We start from the raw sequence: 25008 nt of genomic DNA, 5'->3' as shown, positions 1-25008 counted from the left end.
AAACAATTCCTCTTGACTTGGAGAACAAACTGGCTGAGCTCAACCAATCCGAGCAGTCTTAGGACCCTATCTGTCTATGGGAAAGCCTTTTCAAGCTGAAGCTGTACAATTTCTTGATAGGATTCTTTACTCCAGAAAACTCCTCCCGCATATCCCTCATCTCTGACCTTTCTGATTTTGTAATACATGAAGTGACGTAACGAGCAACAGCAATGGAGTTGTCTGCAACAAACTGTATGTCCATATTCGTATTCCACATTTCCAGAATGACTGGATTATAGTCATTAATATGGTTCAAGGCCTTTGTTCTTCTCAGGTTGCATGTGCTTTTCTGTGATGTTTGTAGAGCGAACTCCTTACTGCAGACAAAATGCTGTTTACTTTTCCTTGTGAAATGATAGGTTGGGGGAATCCAAAACAACATCTTGTATATTCTTTTGCGTCTGTATTTTTTATGACAGTACTCCGCACATCTATGAGTTTGAAAGCACAGAAATTCTTGTCTCAAACTCTTTTTACCACCATCTTTTGGGATGTCACATATCACATGCTGCTGAGAGACAAGACAGACTCATCAATTTCTCTTCCAAAATTTGTACATCCCTTCTCTATAACAGCATGAGAATATGAGGAGCACTTTTTGCTTGGTACTCTTTTCACCAAAATAAAACAGTTACTTCACGAAGAGAAGGATTTGTTTTGTTTCAGATAAAAGACATCATAGTTTGCAACCTGTGGTTAAAATATCTGCAAACATGAGCAAGATTCAAGGAGCAAAGTTGTTTGGCTGTCTTCACTGTGATGTATTTAATGTTACAGTTTGCTTCTCTAAAAATTTCAAGCATGTAATCCCAGGTGCACAGCTGAGTGTCATAGACCAAGTAGGTGCACCTAGATTTTTCAATGTATATTTGGCGATACCCATACTTGTTGGTGCCAGGTTGCCACGCCATCAAATTAATTAAGCTGCATTCTAAGTTTTCATCCTTTCAATGAAACTTGTCCATAAGTTCCTTTGATGAGAGATTTTGACGATGAACTCCTGTCTTCAGGATGTGGTTAACAGCATATGACAGTCCAGACAAGTTACACTCAAACAGAAGATGGAATATGTAGGGAATACTCTGCTGAAATCTTTGATCTGCTGAGCATCATCTGGCTGACCGTTATTCAGCTGCTGGTATCTTTACGGGGTGGCCATCAAAGCGCCCACCATCTCCAGCTGGAAACAGTTGTGGAAAAAGCAAGCTTCTAAGCTTATCACCCAAGCAGTCAGGGGAGCTCCTTTTGGTTGCGTCTTTTGAAAGAGATCAATATAGCATCACCAATGACTTCTTTAGAATGCAGAGGATGGATGCTGTACTGTTTATAAATCTCTTCCAATCTGGATTGTTCAACATTTTCAACTACTTGATGGTAATGTTTCAACTTGTACATATATACATCTCGAACAACATCAACATTTTCGTAATAAACAATATTTTGTACCAGGTATGATGTTGCTTTTTTAGTTCACTAATATCCACTAACTCTTGCCAGATTTTTTTGTTCCTCATAGTGAGACACAATTTACTAGAATGACAAATACTTAATGATCCTCTCTGTGTGCACCAACAATTTCAGTATTCGGTTTAAAATCTAAAAGTAAGTAGACAACTCTTCCATTGCGACCTTTCTGAAGGTCAGTTTGTGGGAGCTTCCTTGTCTTAGGATCCATATGAACTATAGCCTTAAGTGGGTGTACACGTAGTATGAGAATAGATTCATAAACATGTAAATATCCTAGTTCTTGTGGAATAGATACTACTTCAAACTTGTTATGTACTGCTCTAGCTGGCATTTTGTTATTCTCTAACTTATCGTAGAATTACTTACATATAACTTGCCATGTGGACCAGTCAAATGGTTCCTCAACAAATAAATAAACAGCAAATGCTTGCCCCTTATCTCTATTTACCTGTTAAGTTTTGTGAAAACAACTACATTGCAAGGTTGGCTTTTGTAGTAAGTGAATTAACAAAAGAAAACACAGTTTTGGTTTCTCAGGAGAAACTGTGTTAAACTTCCCAATCTTTCTGTAAAGTTATCAACACTAATACTTGTGCAGTGTTACTGTACATCTGTAAAGTTATCAACACTAATACTTGTGTAGTGTTACTGTACACCTCTACATACTGACTCCTCATTTTCTCTATATTCCTCTTCAGGTCCAAAGAAACAAAACTGAACGTCTTCACAAACATTTTCTACCTCTGCTACTGTACCATTTAAAGAGCTCTATTAATGTTTCCTAATCATAGAGCAGGAGGGTTCACATAGTAAACTAACACAATTTTGCATTTTAGAGCGGTGAACTGCTAACATCCTGAAGTGGTGAAAGCTGCTTTGGCACACTTTCTTTGATAGACATGCTAGTAAATGTCCCTGTAAATTGGTATACTTCCTTACTTTGCAAGGATCTCATCCTTGCAAAATGCCAATTTTCTGTTTAAGTCTTTTGCATGGAAAGATACATAGGAAATGTCTCAATATATCAATTCATTCCCGCAGAACACTGCAGTTGCTGCTACAGTTTGTACACAGGGGCCTTCAATGTCTTCCCTGTACCTCTTCAGCTATCAGTTCATCTACATTCCTTTGAACACTGTCCTCTTTCGGAATGGGACCCCCAATCTTCACCTCATTACATTGTCCAGTTGTTTGAACTCCATGCACTAATGTGTTCTCTTGCAAGTAGCTTTCTTGGTTAAAGAAAAGCTCAGGTACTGGAAGTATGATTCTATTCACTGCTGCAAAGTTTGCAAAAGTTACTTCTATTCACAAGTCTTTTCTGTTAGCTTCTTTTCGTCATTGACAACACTATTTTATCAAGTGTTCTCATTCTGCTCAACATAAATAGCTTTCTCTTGAGGGCAACTACAGCCTCAACAAGTCTCTTTTGTTTGACTGCTTCTCTTCTTCTATTATATTGCTTCATATTTCGTATGAGAGTGTGACGTACCCTACTACAGAACATTCTGACTAATTTCCTTAAACTGCCTCTATCTTTTTGTTATACTATCTGCTTTCTTATGGGATTTTTTACTCCTAATGTAATACTTTTTTTATTCTTTCTTAACTGATTTGCAAATTTGCTTTTTATTTACTTGCTTTTGCTTACTTTTTAATTTTTTTCATATACAGTTTCAAGAAACTTTTTTGTTTTCGTACCAGCAGCTCTTTTCTACTTCACTACGGCCCATATCCGCAACGGCCAGCGATAATTATCGCTGGCCGTGCTTGGCGATAATTTTCTTATCGCTGGCTATCTTTGCTTTTTATCGCCCTGAAGCAGCTACCAGGGCGATAAAAATTCCAGAGATAGCGATGTTATCGCCGTTTTGCAGGGAACATCGCTAGTTTCCCAGCGATGTTCCCTGCAAAAGGGCGATAACCTTTCTGATACGACCCTGTGGTCGTATCAGCATAATCCACCCCCAATGTTAGGGGTGGCTTAGTCAGGATTTTAGCAGACGTTAGTTTTTGGAGAAAACAGCTGTTTTCTCCAAAAACTAATGTCTGCTAAAATGCAAGGGCATCCTTGCTGATAGCGCAAAGACGCGTTATTGCTCTCCTGACATGTAGTGTATGTCAGGAACGCCCACTTTGCATCTCATTAGAGATACAAAGGTAGGCGTAGTGTAAAAGGGTGCTAACATGCGAATACGCATGTTAGCACCCTCTTGCTGATAGGGTGTTGGTTTTATCTCCGCTTTTCTGGCGTTTAAAGCCAGAAAAGCGGAGATAAAGCCCTTGATGATATGCCCCTACATTCTCTCCATTTTGCCCCTTTTGTTTCTCAGTTGTGAGGAGATAGATTATTTTTCTCTGTTTCTTCCTTCTTTCAATTTTTGATGGCATTGTAATTAGGTTGTTTTAAGTGGAGGTAAATATCAGCATAGACAAAAAACAAATGAACACATTTATGTTTTCTTTACATAATCAGTTTTTGATGGCATTGTAATTATGCTCTTTTAAGTGGAAGTATATATCTTCAAAGAGAAAAAAAAATGAGCACATTTATGTTTTCTTTACGCACTATTGAAATGTGTTTTGAGGCATTTAACAACATAATCAGTTATATTACAGTAGTCTATCCACTATGTCTTTATTTTTTCATATTTACATCTGTATAACACTGCCTGTGTTAGTGTATCCATCAGTGCTTGCTGGTGTATACTACCATATTCATCACTGTAATCCTGAGTGTCTAAGCATATGTGTCAGTGTGTATTAGATAGTCTCAAAGTATGCATAAATGACTGTCTGAGTGTGATACTATATGGAGAAGTGTGTACTAGCATATGCCAGTATATTTGTCACTGTCTCCTTTTTTGTGCATGTGTACATATCAGTCTGTGTAGATGTGCTACTCTATCCATCAGAATGTGCATGAATGTGTCTGTGTTTCACTTTTTGTCTGAGTGTTTCAGTATCTGTATCAGTATTATCCTCGATGTGTAAGTAAATAGGTTAGTGTGTGACTGGCTGTGTTAGTCTCTGCATCACTGTGTCACAAAGTATCTCAGTGTATGCATTAGTGTATTTGCAGTTATGTCACTATAAGAATCAGAGTGTAATTGGATGTCTCAGTGTATGCTTAAGTGTGTGCCTGGATGTATCAGTATACACATCACTGTGTGTTTGGTTAGGTCACTGTGTGCAAACATGTCTATCTGTGTGTATTAGTGTATACAGGAATGTGTATCTAGCCATTTAGTGTATGTATCACAGTGTGACTGGGTGTATTAGTGTGTGTGTTAGTGTATGCTTGGACGGGTCAGCATATGTCTAGCTGTGTCCCTATATAGATCAGAGTGTGCCTGGGTGTATTAGTGTATGCATAATTTTATGCCTGGGTATGTTAGTGTAAGAGTCAACGTGTTTCTGGGTGTGCATGTGTGCCTGCATAAATGTGTCCCTGGATATGTCACTGTATGAATCAGTGTGTGCCTGGGTGACTTAGTTGATCCATGAGTGTCAGCTTCACTGTGTTAGTGTATACATAAATGTCTGCCTGTGCATGCTACTGTATGCATTAGAGTGTGTTTTTCTGTGTGTGTTAGTCTATGCATCAGTGTATGTCTACCTACCAGCTAACTTAGGGGTGACATATGCAGTAGAAGCACAGTTCAAGGGTTGGCAAAGCATTTAAAAAGCCACATAAACTTGTCAGTAACACTACACACACAGTCTTTGTAGCAACAGGCCTGACACATGTTGAAATGGCAAGTTGTCTAAAGGGGTGGCTCAGAGTATCAGCACTTGAGTATGTATCTGAGTGAGTGTATCACTCACGCTGTGTATGTTTCACTGGATGTGTATGTAACTATTGCGCTACATGACTGACTCTCTTAGTAACTCTCTGGGCCTCTAAATCTGTATGTGAGTGGGTCTATCAACTACTTACTGGCTGTGTTGTTAAGTTTTGGGTTATGTAACTGTGTGTGCAACTGGCTCTGTTACTACTGAATGCATAAGTGCTGTGTGGGTGTGTGAGTGAATGTGTAAGTGCCTCTGTCGCTGTCTGACTTTGTGTGTGAGTGGCTCTATGCTTTTGTAAATAGGTAAGTGAGTCACAGTGTAGGTGGTAGAGTGGATATATAACTGGTCATATGCGTCTCTAAGTATTCATGTAACTCACTGAATCTTAAAAGTTCATAAGTTATCTTTAAAGCACATAGCTTACTCCCTAAGGCCTACCTACAGCCTATCTTAGGATTAACTTATATGTAGCAGAAGAAGAGTTCAAGGCTTGGAAACATGTTTTGAATTTCAATTTGTCCTAGCAAGAAAATTGCATGTACACACTTTACAGTAACAGGCCCGAGACTTGTTTAAAGGCTTACTTCTCTGCATAGATGAGTTGTTAGTTTCAGTTCCTCAGCAAATATTTGAATGTGTTCCTCAGTCCCTATTTGAGTGTGTCATTCGATATTTAAGGAAGTATATTATTATATGCCTGGCTCTCTGAGTGACTCTATGCTTCTCAAAATATGTATGTAAGGGGCTGCATGGATTGGTTAGTGGCTGTGTTACTGAGCATTGGGGTATGTAGCTTTGTGTGGTGTGCAACTGCCTCTATTAGGCCTGCTTACATAAGAGCTGTGTGAGAGTTAATGTTGTGGTGCCTCTGTGAATGTCTGACTGGGTGTACTAGTGGCTCTATTAATTTGCACATAGTTAAATGGGTTCCAGTATGTTTAGAAGACCGGATCTATAACTGGACTCGTGGGTCTACAAGTGTGCATATAAGTAATTTACATTTGAAACAATATCTCTTAACTTTAAACATCATAGCTCCCTGCCCTATGGCCTACCTACAGGCTATCTCAGGAGTGTCTTATATGTAGTAGAAGATGAGTTTAAGGCTTAGCAATATGTTTTGAATGTAAACGCATCCTAGCAGGAAAACTGCATATACATGCTCTACTGTGGCAGGCCTGGGACATGCTTAAAGGCCTAGTTGTCTGGATGTATGACTTGTTACTGTCAGTTCTTCAGTACACACCTAAAGGAGTGTCTCAGTGCCTATGTAGGAGTATTATTCGATATGTAAGTAAATATGCTGATATATGTCTGAGTCTCTTAGTTACTGTATGGGACCCTCAATCTGTATGTTAGGAGCTGCATGGATTGCTTGCTGGCTGTGTTAGTGAGCATTGGGGTATTTAACTGTGTGTGCAACTACCCTCATTACTGCTGGATACATAAGACCTGTATATGTGTGTGAGGGAATGTTCAAGTGCCTTTGTCACTGTCTGACTGGGTGTATTAGTGGCTCTATGCTTTTACATATAGGTATGTGTGTTCCAGTATGAGTAGAAAACTAGATTTATATGGATCTGCAAGTGTGTATATAACTCAATCAAACTGGAAACAACATGTAATATTTTTTAAGCTCATAGCTCCCTGCTATATGTGCTACTTACAACCTATCTCAGGAGTGACTGATATGCAGTAGAAGAGGGGTTTATGGCTTAAGAACATGTTTTCATTGTCAACTCAGCACTAGGCCTTGCAGGAAAACTGCACATATACCCTCTACTGAAGCTGGCCCGAGACATGTTGAAACGCCTACTTGTCTCGATGGATGACTTTTTAGTGTCAGTTCTTCTCTCAATACATATCTGAATAAGTGTCTCAGTCTCTATATGGATGTGTCATTTGATATATGTAAGTATGTATGTTGATATATGTCTGGCTCTTTTAGTTACTCTATGTGTCTCTCAATGTGTATGCAAGGAGCTGCATGTATTGCTTACAGGCTGTGTTACTGAGTTGTGAGGTATTTACCTATGTGTTCAACTTCCTCCATTACTGCTGGATACATAAGAGCTGTATGTGTGTGTGAGTGAATGTTTATTTGCCCCTGCCACAGTCTGACTGGGTGCATTAGTGGCTCTATTCTTTTACACACAGGTGTGTGTATTTCAGCATGGGCAGGAGACTGGATCTATAATTGGACATATGGGTCTGCAAGTGCTCATGTAACTCAATCAAACTGGAAAAAACATGTCTTATCTCTTAGGCTCATAGCGCTCTTCCTCATGGCTTACCTGTAGCATATCTCATGAGTGACCTATATGTTGTAGAAAGTTATTTAAGGCTTAGCAACATGTTTTCAATGTTAGTGCAGCCTAGCAGGAAAACTGCACATATAAGCTCTACTCTGGTAGGCCCGAGACATGTGTAAAGGCCTACCTGTCTGGATGGACGACCTGGTAGTGTCAGTTCTTCAGTACATACCTAAAGGAGTGCCTCAGTGCCTATGTGTGTGTATCATTGGATATGTAAGTAAGTATGTTGATGTATGTCTGGGCCTCTTAGTTACTCTAAGGGACACTCAATCTATATGTAAGCAGCTGCATGGATTACTTTCAGGCTGTGTTAGTGAGTATTGATATATTTAATTGTGTGTGTGCAACTGTCTCCATAACTATTGGATCCATAAGAGATGTATGTGTGTGTGAGTGAATATTTAAGTGCCTCTGTCACTGTGTGACTTGGTTTATTAGTGGCTCTACCTTTTGCACATAGGTATGTGAGTTCCAGTATGGGTAGCAGACTGGATGTATAACTGGACCTTGTCTGCAAGTGGGCACATATCTCAATCAAACTTGAAACAACATGTCATATCTTTTAAGCTCATATCTCCCTGTCCTCTAGTCTAGCCTACCTATAGCCTATCTGAGAAATTACTTATATGTATTAAAAGAGGTGTTTAAAGTTTAGCAACATGTTTCAATGTCAACTTTCCCTAGCAGGAAAACTGGTAGTAACAATGCTCACACAAGCTCTGCATTAGAAGCCCCAAGCCATGATTTAACAATGTCTTAGCTCAATGGTTGACTAGGTATAACAATGCTTGGCTACAACTCTGAATTAGTGTATCATTCCTTCTATGGGTGTGCCACCAGATGTTAAAATTACTATGCCAGTATATTACTTACTGTATTAATTGCTCTATTGGTCTCTAAATGTGTATCTCTTTGAAGTCTAAATGCATATGTAAGTGTTATTACTACATACATCTCTAGTCTACCAGTGTGAGTGAATCTCTATGCACGTCTGTCACTGCATGACTGTGTTTGAGAGTGATTGTATGGTTTTCTATATAGGTATGTCAATGAGTATATAGATAGATGAGGCGATGTTTAATGGGATATTCTGTTCTGCTGTAACTGTCTTTATAACTCAATGAAACATCAAATTACATAGTTTGCCTTTAAACACACGCCTTCCTCCTCTGTTGGCCACAGTGATCAGACAAAATATCAAGTTTTTTTATTTTGAAGTACAGGAATATCAAGTTGTAAATATCAAGGTACAAGAATATCGACATCAAGAATATCGTGGACCATAATATCGACAGTAAGGTAAGAAATATTGTTTTTTTAAATATCGAAGACAGTAATATTGTTTGTAACAATATTTTTGTTAATAATATCGATGTTTATATTAGTATTATGTATTTTAGTATGTATTTTGAATGTATGTGTTCAATATTTTTGTTTAAGTATTGTATGTATTTTTAAATATATGTATCAAATTTCTAGAAGTCATTAATTTTCTTTTAAGTGAATTTTGTGTTTTAGTTCCGTAGCGGGTTGTGGTTTTATAGGGGAATAGGGTGGGAAGTATTTTAGTTACAATAAATGTAATAATAATTTTTAGAAGTTATTAATTATTATAGTATCCAATATCAAAATATTCCTCAAGGGGCAGGCTCTCCGGCTCAGCTGAGAGCTAATACTATAATCTACACTGCACTCTACAATTTCGCCCCATGATGCTTTGCTGGACCTTTCATTGGCATTGTATTTTTGCCCATAACTTTGCTTGGGCTGGTGCCAGGAGGATGGGACCAGCACCGAATCGTTTGGCATGATATGCTCTTTGTGTTTAGGGCATCTGCTTGCCCTCCCCCTAGGTTAGGGGTGACCCCAAAATCATCACCTCTCTCATTGCCTGGTATTTGTTAGAGTTCACTTTTCTGAATTGGTTATATGCTTTTTAGCATATAAAGGTAAAGTTGTTTTATCAAAGGGTTGTGGGTGCAGTAGCTAACTCTGCTATGTGGCGGAGTCGGAATTATTGCATGAATTCCGTGTTTTCAATGTAATGCGTAGTTAACAAATGTCCGCAGCCTCCGCTAGCGGAGCGGAGTTCATTGCCCACGGTTACTTAGCAAATCATAACCACACCTTAATTTTTTTCTTTTGTTATTCCACTTGTGAATGGTCAGTTTTTTTAACCCATTCTTAGTCTCCTTCTAAGAAGTCCAATCTGATAGTGTCTGTGGGGGGTTTTGCCAATCCGTTGCGATGTTCAGCGCGGGCCCCGGTGCAACTTTGCAACGGATTCCCGAATCTCTACAGGAGTTTGTTAATGCATTTACCATTGTACTACTATAATTTATTATCTCTATTTGCCATACAAAGTGCTAATTTAGAAAGATTGTATTCCCGAATAGATACTATGTGTAAACCACTCTCCTTTCTAACTGCACATTTAGAACCCTTCTCCCACACTGTTTTACCTCAGTTACCAGAGCAACCTCCTTTGCAACAATCTACAGTACCAGTAGGTCATATGTTCACAGTGCTTTCAGTCAGAAGCATACTAGTCTCAATTTCAACTGTAGCATGTGTGGTTGAGTGTTTGAAAATGTTAGTATTTCCAAACCATCATAACTTCCTTTTAAATTAGCAAGAACCAATCACAGATCTACTTTCTTTACGTAATAAATCACTGCCTATTTTTAGCTACCAACATATTTACAGCAACCAATCAAATATGTCCTTTTTTATAGTAGCACCTCACCTCCATTTTAACTGCCTTTCATTTTGAAAACTGCCTCATTCAGCTCCAGCCTTCTCCTGAATGCTATTGCTCCTTGCCTTCAAAATGTTTAGAGTGTAGACTGTGGGCCAAAGCTATGTGTTTTGGGCCAGAGAGTGTGCTGGCAAAAGTGGCATTGACATTGACTTGGGTTTGCCTAATGGGAACACTACCTGGTTGGCCAAAGAGGAGTAAAGTGGGAGCAATTGCTGCCTCTGAATGAGAGCATTACAGATTGTTAACATCCAGACCTCTTAATTGTGCACTGTGATGGTAATCCCTTAGGCACTCTTACCAGGGTAGGACTGCAAATCGCAATGAAGGAGACCTTTAGGCAATTTATGGTACTGTTCCCTCGCACTGCCTTGGTGTACTCAAATATTTACCAAAGGCAGAAATGGAAATTGTCAGACAAATTTTGTCCATGAATAGACGAAGCATGGAAACATGCTAATAAAACAGTTTCTGCATCACTTAGAGACCACAACATGGGCTCCACCTACAACAACAACTTGCACTTTGACATGGAGATTGGATACAGAAGTGACAGATTACATTTCTCAGAGAAAGGCAATACCATTTTCTTTAACAAGTTGAAAGACTGCATTCTGTTATCATCTAACACACCATAAACACAAAGCCTCTTCTCAGAGGCACGTTTTTCCCAAACACTGGTTTATTTTCTGTTAAAATGTCATTTTTTCATTTTTTTTTTCAATTTGCAATTCCTTCTCGAGTCCACAAAGCAAAAAAACACAACAGCACATTTTAGGTTTGCAAATCTGTCTTGACTGCACAAAACATAAATATAACTTTAATACAGACCAACACATTTAGTATTCACAACTATGTGATTTACTCTCTCCATCTCTCAATGACCATGTAAGAGGATGCATGCATGTCTGAGTGGGTTAGTAGGAGAATGCATGAGTGCCTGTGTGGATCTGCAGGCGGGTGCATGACTTTGTGAGTGGATCTGTGAGTGAGTGACCAGTGTTTGACTGTGTGTGGGTGCATGACGGTTTGAATGTATTTGTAAGTGGGTGCAACCATATCTGAATGGGTCTGTGAGTGGGTGTGTTAGTGTCTGACTAGGACTGTGAGCAGGTGCATAATTATCTAACTGGATCTGTGAGTGGGTATGTCAGTGTTTGAATGGGTCTGTTAGTGGGTGCATGACTCCGAGTAGGTGTGTGAGTGGGTCCTTTTGAGATTGAGTATATATGAAAGTGGCAGAGTGGGTCTGTGAGTGTGTGTGTGTGAGTTTCTGAGTGGGTGTGTGAGTGGATGTATGGATCTCTGAGTGGGTCTATGAGTTGGTATATGAGGGCCAAAGTGTGTGTGTGAGTGGGTGCATGACTGACTGAGGGAATCTGTGAGTGTGTGTGACAGTGTCTCAGTGACTGTGTGAGTGTGCATGTGAGAGACCAAGTGGGATTTGAGTAGATGAATAAGTCTCTGAGTGGGACTGTGAGTGTGTGCATGGGTATCTGAGTGGGTATGTGAGTGGATACTTGAGAATCTGAGTGGGTTTGTGAGTTGGTGTGTGAATCTATGAGTGGGTCTGTGAGTGGGTGTGTGACTGTCTCAGTGGGTCTGTGAGTGGGTATGTGGGGACCAGAGTGGGTGTGGGAGTGGATGCATGAGGGTCTAGGTGGGTCTGTGAGTAGGTGCATGAATAGCTGGTGGGTCTGTGAGTGAGTACTTGACTGTCCAAGTAGATATGTGAGTAGGTACATGAGGGACAGAGTACGTGCATGAGTGACTGAGTGGGTCTGTGAGTGGGTGAGTGAGTGTCTCAGTGTGTATGTGAGTGGGTACATGAGAATCTGAGTAGATGTGTGAATGAGTGAGTGAGTGCTATGTTGGTCTGTGACTGGGTGTGTGAATGGATGCATGAGTGTCTCTGTAGGTCTGTGAGTAGGGATGTGAGTGTCTGAAAGTATCTTTTTTGATTTGGCTAGCCCCCACTTTTTGCCAGATGTCTGATGCAATTTCGAACTGTAAGTGCGTCAGGTCCCTGCTAAACAGGTTCCCAGTGTCAGATCTCTTTCCCAAAAACTGTTCCATGATTGGTACAACTCCACTTACCCCTGTAAGTCCCTAGTAAATTGTACCTCTGGTATCAAGGTCATGGGTGCAAAGGGTCCACATGGTACACAGCCCTGTGTGCCATGCCAGCCATTAATGCAAAAAGAACAATTGATGGACAGAATGCAGAACAATGTCATACATTCACCCCGGTACTGCAATCTGGGCCTCAATCCATTGTTTTTTGCTCACCATGCCAGTCCAGTTTGAACCTAGCCATATGCAAATGAGTCTTGACCCTGTGGCCAATGCGAACAGTCCAGCCCAAACTCCCAGGCCAGGTCCTTCCTGTACTGGTAACAAGCATCCTAGGACTGGTTTTGGGGTTTCACCCATCATCAGCCAGGATAGTTTGACTGCAGTGGCATGGAGAGCGCGGGACCCACGTCAGGGAATACCTGTCCCACTCGGGGTGACAAATGCAAAACAAACTATTGATGGACAGAATGCAAAACAATGTCATACATTCACCCAAGTACAGAGATCTGGGCCTAAATCCATTGTGTTTTTGCTCACCATGCCATTCCAGTTTAAACCCAGCCATATGCAAATCAGTATTGACCATGTGCCCATTGGGAACAGTCCAGCCTGAACTGCCAGGCCAGGTCCTACCTGCACTGGCAACAAGACTCCTAGGACAGGTTTCAGCGTATCACCCCTCATCAGCCAAGATAGCTGACTAAAGTGGCATGGAGAGCACACTGTCCCCCTCGGGGTGACAAATGCAAAAAGAACAATTGGTGGAAAGAATGCAGAACAATGTCATATATTCCCCCCATTAGAGAGAACTGGGCCTAAGTCATCTCATTTTTGCTCATCATGCCTTTCCAGTTTAAACTCAGCCATATGCAAATCAGTCTTGACCCAGTGCCCAAAGGGAACAGTCCAGCCCGAACTGCCAGGCCAGGTCCTCCCTGGACTGGAAACAAGCATCCTAGGACCGGTTTTGGGGGTTCACCCCTCATCAGCCATGTTAGCATGACTCCACTGGCACGGAGAGCACAGGACCCATATCTCTGACAAATGCAAAAAGAACACTTGATGGACAGAATGCAGAACAATGTCATACATTCACCCCAGTACAGAGATCTGAGCCTAAATCTATAGTATTTTTTGCTCACCATGCCATTGCAGTTTGGACTCAGCCATATGCAAATCAGTCTTGACCCTGTGCCCAATGGGAACAGTCCAGCCCGATCTGCCATAAACTGCATGGGATATAGGTAAGTCACTCCTAAGGCATTGTGCAGAACAGATATGCCCCTACATTGTCCATTCAATTCTAAGATGCTGTAAGTGCACGGGGAAGCCATCAAGAGTATATGGGTTAGATACATGAGTCTCCTAGTTACATGATGGCTTCTCTGATTTCTAAGGTGCTTGATACCAAACATATTATCTTAATAAATCCACTCTGATGCCAGTGTTTATTAATAAATTCACAAAGGGTCTCCTGAAAACCTTCCAAGCACTGGTGTGGTTCCTAATTTGTTTTTGCTAGCCTGCCACATGTTTCTGAACTCATGGGGTGAGAGCCAGCCCTCTCAGGGGATAGAGACAAATCCTTCTTTGGGAGGAGGTGCTTCACACCACCTCTAGGACAGGATAGCCTTCCTGGGTGGGAAGCCTCAAAGATACGCAACAGAAATCCAACCCAGGAACCTCCAGATAGTAGGGGAAGCCAAACCCCCTTTACTGCTCCACTTTTGATGGGAGGAAAGGCAGGAAAGGTATTTAGAGTAGGAGGAGGGTACCCACTTAGTCTACCCCACCCCTAGGGCGGGGCAGGTAAGGTGAACCCCTCTCCTGCAGTTCCCCTATCTTAAGATGGTGAGAAAACCTCCTATCTGGGATAGGGTAGTGCCTCTTCTCACAGGAAATTGTCACTAGCGGTTGCAAAAACCCTAAAGGTAGGTAGCACATTAACTACTCCCTGTCTCCCCTTGTAATGCCCCTAAATTCTGTATGTAGGTGTCCCCGAGACCTGAAATGAGATTTGATGGACAAGAGAAGGAAAAAGGACAAAGAAGAGCTGCTGCCAGAAGACTAACACCCTCCTGAAGAAGAAATTGGCTACAATCTCACCCTGCTGCATGGAAGACTCGACAATTGTGGTGTTCTGTTTTGTCTTGCATCTGTGAGCCCTCCAAGAACCCTGAGGTTCCTCCAGCCTTTAAGAAATTACCAAGAAGATCCCTTGGAGTGGAGATATCACTTCCCTGATGTCCGCTTTGTCGACTTGCTGCTCCCTGATGACCTCGATGCAACACCAAAGCAAAAAAAGGTACAACTCTGAATGGTTAGATCTGTCTCCGCAACAAGTTTGGAGACACCAGAACCCCCAGCAGCAAACACTGCTGTTCCTAGAGCACCTTTCAAAGTTGCCTTATCCTGAATGCAAGTACCTCAAGACACATTGCGACTGGCTGACAAATCTACTTTACACCAGGCCCGTAAGCCCCAGTAACAATGAAACATCTGTTCTGCCATGATTCCCAGGTCCTTGAAGCCTCCTCCCTCCAGGGAGACCCACCAGACTTACCTGCAAGTCCATCTGTGCAGTGTGTTTTCAAGTTGCACCCTTTGTCTTTGCGTACCAGTTTCCCAGACCATCAGCGCTCTGCTCCCGGCCAATCCGGGATACTCCTGATCTTGCTGGAACTTTGAACCTGGTCCCAACATTGACCTAAAATGAGAAGTCGAACCTCGTGAAAGCATTGCCTATTTTATATGCATTTTTCTGCTTTTTCCCCATTGTTTTCAATGGTGCATAATTGCACACAAAAGTGATATATTTTCTGAAATATGAAAAATTGTAATTTCAAAAGTACTTACCTTAGAACTGTGTTTATGGGCTTAAAACTTACATAAAAATCAATACTATTTTTGCAAATTGGTCTCAAATTTATTCTTGAGTGTGTGTGCTTAGCACTACCCTCTGATATGCCTAACTGCTTGAACACACTACCAGAAAAAGAGAATGAGTATTATCTCATTTAGCCTCTGTGTACCAGTAAGGTATCCATTGGACTCTCTGCACAGTGTACTTCCTTTTAGTACACTATATAGTGAGCCAGCTTCCTACAGTGCATATCAAAGTGTCTGAGTAGGTCTGTGAGTGGGTGTATGAGTGGCTCTATGAGTGGGTGTGTGAGTGTCCAAGTGACTCTGTAAGTGGCTGTATCAGTGAGTGAATCTGTTAGTGTGTGTGTGTGACTGCCTGAGTGGCTTTCTAAATGTCTGCGTGGGTGTGTCAGTGTGTGTGTGACTGCCTGAGTTGCTTTCTAAATGTCTGTGTGGGTATGTCAGCAGCTTTGTAGGTGTCTGGAAAAAAACAGCACCTGCCCCTTTATAGAAAAAGAGTCCACAGTTTTGCCTAAAATATCTATCCGTTCTACCAGTTAAATACTAAGTGGCACCTCCTTGGGCAAATACCCAGTATGTATTCTACTCTACAATTGTGTAATGGAGCATGAGGAAATGTCACCAGTGAAGCAATGTGATTGCTCCTCATGCGCCTTTACTCAAACATTTGAGATAACATAAATCTTCTTATAGAAAACTCGATGAGAGGTCAAAAAGTTAAATCTACACCAAACAAAGGTCCTATTTCTTAACTATATAAAGTAAGTGCATCTTTGTTTGTTGGACATGTCCTTATCTTGCTCAGCATCACAACTTGTCAACAAAATCGGTGGGAAAAGCACTGGGGGGTCTTTTGGTAAGCTACCCATCTTCCTGGCAAAAGGCAGGAAGCCCTTAGTGTACTACTAAGGTGGATGGACCGGGGCAAAACGGGAGGAGCTTCGAAGTGATTTGCACATTTGTATACTCCTACTATTTAAAGGGAGAACAATGGACTCTTCTCTGACCAGGAGAGGGCACGCAAGTACTCACGCATCACAGTCTCTACTAATTGGGCTCCAATAGGTCTACGATGCATTCACCTTCACAAAGGATTTTCAGATCATTTTTTAATATGAAATTTCCAAGAAGATACACTTGCTTTTCTTTCGCCAAGCCCAGGAATAACAGTCATTTCTCCTTAAAGGACATAGAGCTTCAACTGGGGCACCTGCTATGTTTGCATTCGTAAGTTTTTCCTGTTGAGGTTTATTTTCTGTGAAATGTGCATCAGGGCCAGAACAGAAGCTCACCTGCTTGCTTATTGAACAAGAGTCCACCCTCATGCACAAAAAAATCTACCCAACTCAACTACTTTCTACTACTTAGTTAGTAAGTGGTACATTGTTGAGTAACTATCTAGTGTGTATTCTACCCTATAGTTGCATAATAGACCACGAAGAAATGTCTCCAGGGACGGTATGTACATTTGGCAATGTGATTGTGCCTTTTTCTGCAGAAATCTGAACATGAATTCTCTTACAGAGAGAACAATGAGACTACAATGATGGAAATCTCCACCAAAGAAGAGAACTTCCTCTTAGCTATATGAAATGACTGCTTGCTTGATTGGTGGAGATGTCCTCTTATTCATCTGCATCTGGAACACATCATTAAAATCGTTGGGAAAAGTGTTGGGGTTGCCTTTTGGTAAACTTCCCATTATCCTGGCATAAGGCAGGAAGACCACTGCATGTGAAGTTTTTTAGTGCTGTTGGAAGTGTGTATAGTAATATATCACATTTAGGAGTCGTGCAACCATCATGACCCGTGGGGTTGTGAAACCGGCGTGGCGTGGATGAAACTGAAACAGATATATAGACACTTTAAATGTTTTGTTTAAGTAATTGGTTTACTAATAAAGTGATAAAAGTAGTGTAATTGTAGAGGGAAAAAAATTTAAAGGATGTTTTAATACTTTTTAGGGAGTGGCAATGCCATGACGCACTGTGACGGCACGTATTTCAGGAGCCGTGGCAGGTACACGCCTCCAGTATATTTTTAGAAGTAGTAAAAATGCACTCACACATATAAAGGTGTTTTTCACAATAAGAGTTTTGCTAAAAACATAATAAAACTTGGGTAAATATTGACAAAACACATTTTAAAGGTGGTTTTAACACTTTTTGCAGAGTCACAATGTCATCAAGATGCCACCACAACAGGAGTGCAACAGCAACGCGACTCCCATGTGACATAGGAACCAATGGATTTTATTGGTTGAACACCTTTCAATCATTAATTGAGGAAGACCCCGCCCTTTTTCCTTCATGTTGTTGGTATGTCTCTGGATTGTCACACCTGTGTATTGTCTCTGATAATTTTGTTTTCTTTTGGTGCTTCTGGTGCTACTCAGAGTCCCGAAGAACATGAGAACTCGTCCCAGGATGAAGAACCACCAAAAGCCAAGAAAGACCTTCTTCACGGTACCGGAAGCAGAGAAGAAGGTGAATGCCAAGAAGGTGACATGCAGACTTTGCAGCAAAGTCTTCTCTAGAGGGTCTTACAAAGCGTATTTGTGTGACACATCATCAATGTTGAAACATCTGCACACCATGCACTCAACCTGCCTTCTGAGAGAAGAGAGAGAGATAAAGGATGAATCAAACATCTTATGGCAAGGTGCACAACCAAATGCCTCATTGCCTCCAGTGCTGGTGACAGAACCATCTCTCACTGTCAATGACGTTGCTGCAGCTGGGCAGTATTGCCTGAAAAGTAAGGCTATATTGACCGTAGGTGAGCAATCAATCCCTACAATTGTTCAGATCGTAAAAAATCATATGTGGGTGTTGTTTATCTGAGTTGCTGGTGCAGGTTTTCTGGATTTCATTAGCAAGCACCGTGTTTCAAAGTTTGTTTCAGGAAACTTAAATAAACACCAAAATAGCTAGAAAATAAAAAAAAAAGTTCTAAAAATCAGTTCTAGTTAGAACCACCAATTCTGGTTTAATAAGGAATAATTATATGTTACATCTTTGTAACAATGTGAATATATCCTGTTATGTTTGTCATTGTATGACTGAGCATATTGTGAAAGAGTGGCTGTGAGAGTGTCTGTGTGGGGGAGTAAGTGGGTGGGTCAGGGACTGTATGGGTGAGTGAGTGCATGTGTGAGTGCTTGTTTTGGTGAATTAGTGCATCTGTTAGTGGCTGTAAGGGTGAGTGAGTGGGTGTGTGAGTAGATTAATGGGTGAGTGAGTGGATGTGACAGTGGCTGTATGGGTTATTGAGTAGGTTTGTGACTGCCTGTATTGAAACTAGTTGAATAGATAACTAGTTGAACTAGTTGACTAGTTGAATAGATAATTGAGTGGCATTGTCAGTGGCTGTATGACTGAGTTGTTGTATAGGCGAGTGAGATGGTGTGTGAATAGCTGTATGGATGAGTGAATAGGTATGTCAGTGCATGGTTAGTTGTCTGAGTTGAAGTACTGGGTATTTTAGACCCAGCGGTGCAGGGGCACACACCCTATGACTTCGGGGTTTCACCCTGTTCCGGACCTACAGAAACACAGAGTCTTCTGGGTGAAGTCAAAGAATCGTTTATTGGCTGCAGACCAATGACAGGTATCCTAGAAGTACAACAGCGTGTATGTTCTCAGGAGACTGCTGAAAATCATAGGAACGGACTTCTCCTTAAGTACAAAATATCATGCTCCAGGCATACATTCCTTGGTTTACGATATGGTCATATAAAGGCATACATTACAAACGAAAAAGCAGAGTCATGATGACCATCCCACATTCCAGTTCGGCCAGCCCACAATGATTTACACAGGAAGGTTCAGATCCCATGTTTGAAGTAAATAGACCCCCCAATAAACATGAGCATCTCCTGTTTTGGGAAACAAGTCATAAAGCAAGAACAAGCAGGTGTGGAAGAGATTAGCCGGGGGCTTGTGTAGGATGAGAAGGGTTTTATGACGGGTCAAGCCCTGATACGAATCACAGGTGGAAGGAGGAAGGGGAGCTCGTGAGACCGGTTTGACCCGGGGCAGCAGAGCCAGCTGCCCAGGTCACAGAGAAGTCAGAGGGAAAGCCCGTGTACTGTGAGGCCCGTATTAACTCCATCATAGCCTATGTGAGGGCAATGACAAGATGGCCACTGCTTCCAAAATGGAACCCGCGTAGTTGAGCAGAATACGTGTACACAGTGCATTCGTAGCTAGAACGGCACATAAAGCACTCGTACGTGCCGCATTTACCATTTGCGGTTCGCTAATACCCAATAGACAGAGGTAGGGCCCTGTCCCCTACGCGGTTCCGAATACCAAAGTACGACAGACCCTCCTTTTGCCCTTACATAGGCAATCACTATACTCATCTTAATCCGAGTCTAGGTCAATGTTCACGAAGTCATGGAGATGTTGCTGTAGCATCATCCTATTACTTAGCTCGTCCCTCGATACAGGTTTCCTTACACATAAGGTAGCACAGAGGCCACATATCGCAGGAGCACACTGGATGCATAGACAGAACAGGAAAAGAATGGCTAAGATCATTCCAATGACCATCAGAACTTTCCAACCCCAGGCAGATATCAATTCCCAGAACCATCCCATCAGTGACCAATCTCCCTTATCCACGTGTATGGCTTCAGATATTTTATGGAGTTTGGAGATGGCTTGATACACTGTTGGAGCATTATCTGGTATGAAAATGCAGCAACTGGATTGGATGACCTTGCATACCCCACCGCGGTCTGCAAGAATAACGTCTAGGACCATGCGGTTCTGCAAAGTCATAAGGCGATCCGCTTGGAGCTCAGCTGTCAAATTACTAAGGGCACCAGCCGTTACATTGACGGTGGATTCAACCACACGAGTCAGCTGTCTCAGGTTCCTACTATTGACCATAGGTCCCCAAAACGGCAGGAAACCCAGGAAAAAGTCTCCTGCTTCCTGACCGGCAGTGTCCTCCTTACTAATCACACCTCTCACAACTCTGGTCTTGTGATAGTCAGAGGCGGCAGTAAATGTCGGCGGTAGCAAGTTCGCAATATAACATGTGCCCGAGAAATCAGGGGGCAACCACGTATATGCTCGGTCATGACAGATGAAATATGTGCCCTTAGCAGCCAAAAACGCAGGGGAAAACTGTGACGGGAAAGTGTACGTTTCAGTACAGTCACTTCTTCCCAGTTGAGCCCTAGGGTTCTGACCATTACCCTGTAAGCAGAACCGACCCATGTGGGGTACGACCCAGATTGGAGATGAGATTTTTCGCTGTCTTTCACCCAGACTGATACTATACCCCGTCGCGTTCCATCCTACATAAGGTCTCAGCTCTTCTTTGGGAATGGACGAGTATGCATTAATATCCCTACTCATATCGGCAACTCCTTTCATCAAAGCCTTATTATTGGTGATAGGTCTGATGGAACGCGGTGGGCGAGGGGAGTATGTATCTAGGGCGTAGAGAAACATGGTTTGGAATGCCCATGACGATCCATTGTAACTGTACGGTAGCACCAGGTAGGGAATACCCTTGTTAGTGGTATGGGGCATTAACCCACAGACCCAGCAATTGGTCGTATTCATTACCAGTTGGTGCTGGTGCAAGAGTTGAATAAACGAGTTATTTACGAACTCTGATCGTCGGGTCTGTTCGTGCTCAGGCAAAGGGTGAAAAGAGTGAGAGGAGGCAGTAGAAAGAGATATAGGCTGTTGAGTGGGTGCAATGGGTTTTGGAGCAGAGAAAAACACACATCCTACAATAAACATCATGATACTACACAGTGTAACAAAGCACAAAAAGACAAAACATTTACTTTTTACAATTCTACACATGCTTGTTTGAGAGTTCATTTCCTCAATCGGTCTCTCCATCCTACAAAACTCCATCCTCTACTCGGGCCGCTCGCGGTGGATGAGTTTCTTCTGCTAAGGAGTACGCCTGTCAGTCCAGGGAAACGCCCTAGACCAACCAGAACCGTTGACCTAGCGTCTTCGGCCTGTACCCCAAAGTCTTGGCACCGCGACCCTGCGGCAGAACCCGGATGGTGGTTCGAAAAACAAAAATCAAGAAAGTCCTTCAGATGGGAGAGCAAAAAATGTCAAAAGGGAAATAATGAGGAAATCTTTATTTGTCCATGGGCCTAGGTCTCAAGTTATAGCGGAGACGGCCAGGTGCTGTTTGGTCTTGAAACAAAAGTTCAGGCTCAGTGGTGTCCAGTCGATTTGATGGCGGCACAGCTTCCTGCAGAATATTGTCACTCTCTTGGACTGAAGCTGTGTCTTTTAAGCGTGCGTCACTGAATGGTACAAAGCGAGGTACAATGTCTGTCTCTGAGTCGGCGATACCCTCGTTGACCCACTGGTCATATGGCAGAGGCAAGGGAACTACCTTGCAGTGAGTACCATGAATCCAGTGCTTCTTCCCTTTCACTCGCAGTGCTGATCTTGTCGAAAGAAGAACAAGATGGGGGCCGATCCAGCGAGGTTCGTCGTTGCCCTTACGCTGGAAATTCCGAACCAGGACCCACGAGCCAGGGTTGATGGGGTGTCCAGGAGGTTCAGAGGCTTGGGGAAGAGTATCATGTACCTGTTGGTGCAAAACACGCAGTTTAACAGTCAAATCATACAGGTAATCGAGCAGTACTGGATGCTCTATTTCACTGAACTTCGTAGGCCTTGGCACACCCCATACGTTGGCCGGGCGGCCAAAGACTACTTCATAAGGACTAAGTCCCACTCGTGAGTGTATCGTCATTCTGGTGGACAAGAGTGCTAGAGGCAGAGCGTCAGGCCATTTAAGACCAGTGCTCGCCTGGATTTTGGCTAACTTGAGCTTTAAGGCTCCATTGTAGCGTTCAACTAGTCCAGCTGATTGGGGGTGATTTGCAGCGTGGAATTTCTGCCTTATGCCTAAACCTTCACATACATTCTTCATCACTTTACCCACAAACTCACTTCCATTATCACACCACACCATTCTCGGCATCCCAAACCTGGGGAAAAACTCCTTCACAAGGGCTTTGGCTGTGGATAGGGCAGTGTTATCTTTCAGAGGATAAGCCTCTACCCATTTGGAAAAAGCACAAACAACCACCAATACATATTTCAGGTTGTTGCATCTTTCCATGTGAATAAAGTCCAGCTGCAAAACTTCGAATGGACATGATGGGGGTGCAAAGTGACCAGCCGGAGTTGGGGTTCCCCTACCAGGGTTGTACTTCAAGCATACTATACAATTCTTGACCACATTCTCTGCACACTTGGGAATCCCAACATTCTGCCATACTGGAGCCAACAACTTACAGATACCTTTCGTACTGATATGCGCCATTCCATGTGCCATAGTAACCACTGGAAGCACATATGCATCAGGCAACAACCATCGCCTATGTTCTGTCAGGTCAATCCAACAACCATTCTCATCCAACTTACCCATACTCTCTCTCCACTTGCTTAACTCTTCTTCTGTAGCTTCAGCCTGAAGCAACTTCACACTCTCTATTGTGTTCTCGCACATTCCCACATCATTAACCCATCTTGCGGGGCCTGCAACATACATTCTAGTCTTCACATTCTGTGCTGTCTCTTTCACAGTCTCATCAGCAAACGCATTCCCACGTCCAACATCATCTGTGACTTTCCTATGCGCACTGCATTTCATGATCGCAACTTGCAAAGGTAGGGTCAGTGACTCAAGGAGATCATTCACCAACTTGCCATTCTGAATTTTAGCTCCATGCGACGTCAGGAACCCACGCTCTTTCCACAAACGCCCAAAATTATGAGCCACGCCAAAGGCGTACTGGCTATCTGTGTATATGTTCACTCTCATTCCTTCAGACAACACACATGCTCTCGTGAGGGCGATCAATTCTGCTGCTTGGGCCGAATTATGTGGCACTCGTGCAGTTTCCACGACCGTATGTAAAGTCGTGATAGCATATGCAGCAGTCGTGTCACCATTAGGGAGCTTGAAACATGACCCATCTACCCATAAAGTGCCATCACATTCAGTCAGGGGAGTATCTTTGAGATCTACTCTCCCTTTCGTCTCTTCTTCTGTCCTGAACAGACAATCATGTTGCTCAATCTCATCTGAGTCTGCTGGAATCGGCAATAATGTGGCTGGATTCAGCGTATTGCATCTTTTTATGTGTATGTGATTCGCTAACAGTGTGAGTTCATACCCTGATAATCGCGCACTAGTCAAGTGTTGTGTCTTGGTTCTATTTAATAATGTGTCTACAGCGTGTGGAACCATGACAATCAATGTGTTGTCCATTACCAGACCAGCAGATTGTCGGATAGACATCGCTGCAGCAGCTGTCGCTCTCAGACAGCTTGGCAATGCCCTCGCTACAGGGTCCAAGGTGGATGAAAAATACGCGCATGGGCGCGGTCTGTCGCCAAAAGGCTGTGTTAACACTGACAACGCACATCCATCTTTCTCGTGAACATACAATGTAAAAGGCTTGCTATAGTCAGGAGTGCCCAACACAGGAGCTGAACATAATGCATTGCGTAATTCCACAAAACTTTTCTGACACTCTTCAGACCATGGGATAGGATTCGGTGTGTCTTTGCATGTTAATGCTAATAAAGGTTTTGCCAACAAAGAAAAACTAGGGATCCAATGCCTACAGTATGAGGTAATGCCCAAGAAAGCACGCACTTCTCTCTGTGTCTTTGGCACACTCAACTGTGCAATGGCTTGAATTCTTTCTGGGGTCAGTCTCCTTCCCTCCTTCGATAAGAGATGACCTAAGTAGGTCACTTCTTGTCGACAATATTGCAGCTTAGAGAGAGACACTTTGTGATGGTAAGCGGATAAATGGCGCAACAGTGACAATGTGGCTCCTTTACAGATCTTTTCAGTATCCGCAGCGATCAGTAAATCGTCCACGTACTGGATCAGGATAGCGCCACTAGGTAAAACAAGTGCATCAAGCTGCGCTTTCAAAGCTTGACTGTATATGGATGGACTCTCGCAGTAGCCTTGGGGAGCGCGTTTGAAGCGGAAGCTTCGGCCTCCCAGACTAAAACCAAAAATGTCTCTGCTCTCTTCTGCAATTGGGATACTAAAGAAAGCATTCTTTAAATCGATCACTGAAAACCATGCAGCAGAGGCTGGAATCATCGTTAACAAGGCAGTTATATCAGGGACAACCGGAAACTGAGGCACAACAATCTTATTAACCTCTCTAAGATCAATCACAAATCTGTAAACAGGTGGCTGTGAAGGGTCCGTTCGTTTTAAGACAGGTAAAATCGGACTATTGCAAACGTTGCCTCTTGTTTCTTCAATCACACCCTTATTAATCAAGTCGCTGACAATGTCTAACAATGCTTTCTGGCCTTCATTAGAGATCTTGTACTGGGGAATACGTGGCAGTCTGACATTAGCCTTTAGAGTCACCACATATGGTGGTATTTCCAAGAGGCCCACATCATTGGGACCAGTAGCCCAAAGGGCATCCGGAAGGGATGACAATTCAGGTGGCATCGTGTTTTTAGACAAATACATTGGAGAAACCACTTTCTTGCCTAATGTAAGTTGTACTCCTGAAGGAGAACAATACAGTGTAGCGTGCAATCTTTTCAACAAATCTAATCCCAGCAAATTCTCACCACAACCTGTTGTCAGGATCAGGGGCGCTTTCAGTTCGCAAGG

Source organism: Triturus cristatus, chromosome 4_2 (genome assembly GCF_964204655.1).
Source record: "Triturus cristatus chromosome 4_2, aTriCri1.1, whole genome shotgun sequence".
In the NCBI taxonomy this organism is placed as follows: Eukaryota; Metazoa; Chordata; class Amphibia; order Caudata; family Salamandridae; genus Triturus; species Triturus cristatus.
The sequence above is the reverse complement of the archived record's forward strand: the minus strand, read 5'-3'. Positions refer to the sequence as shown.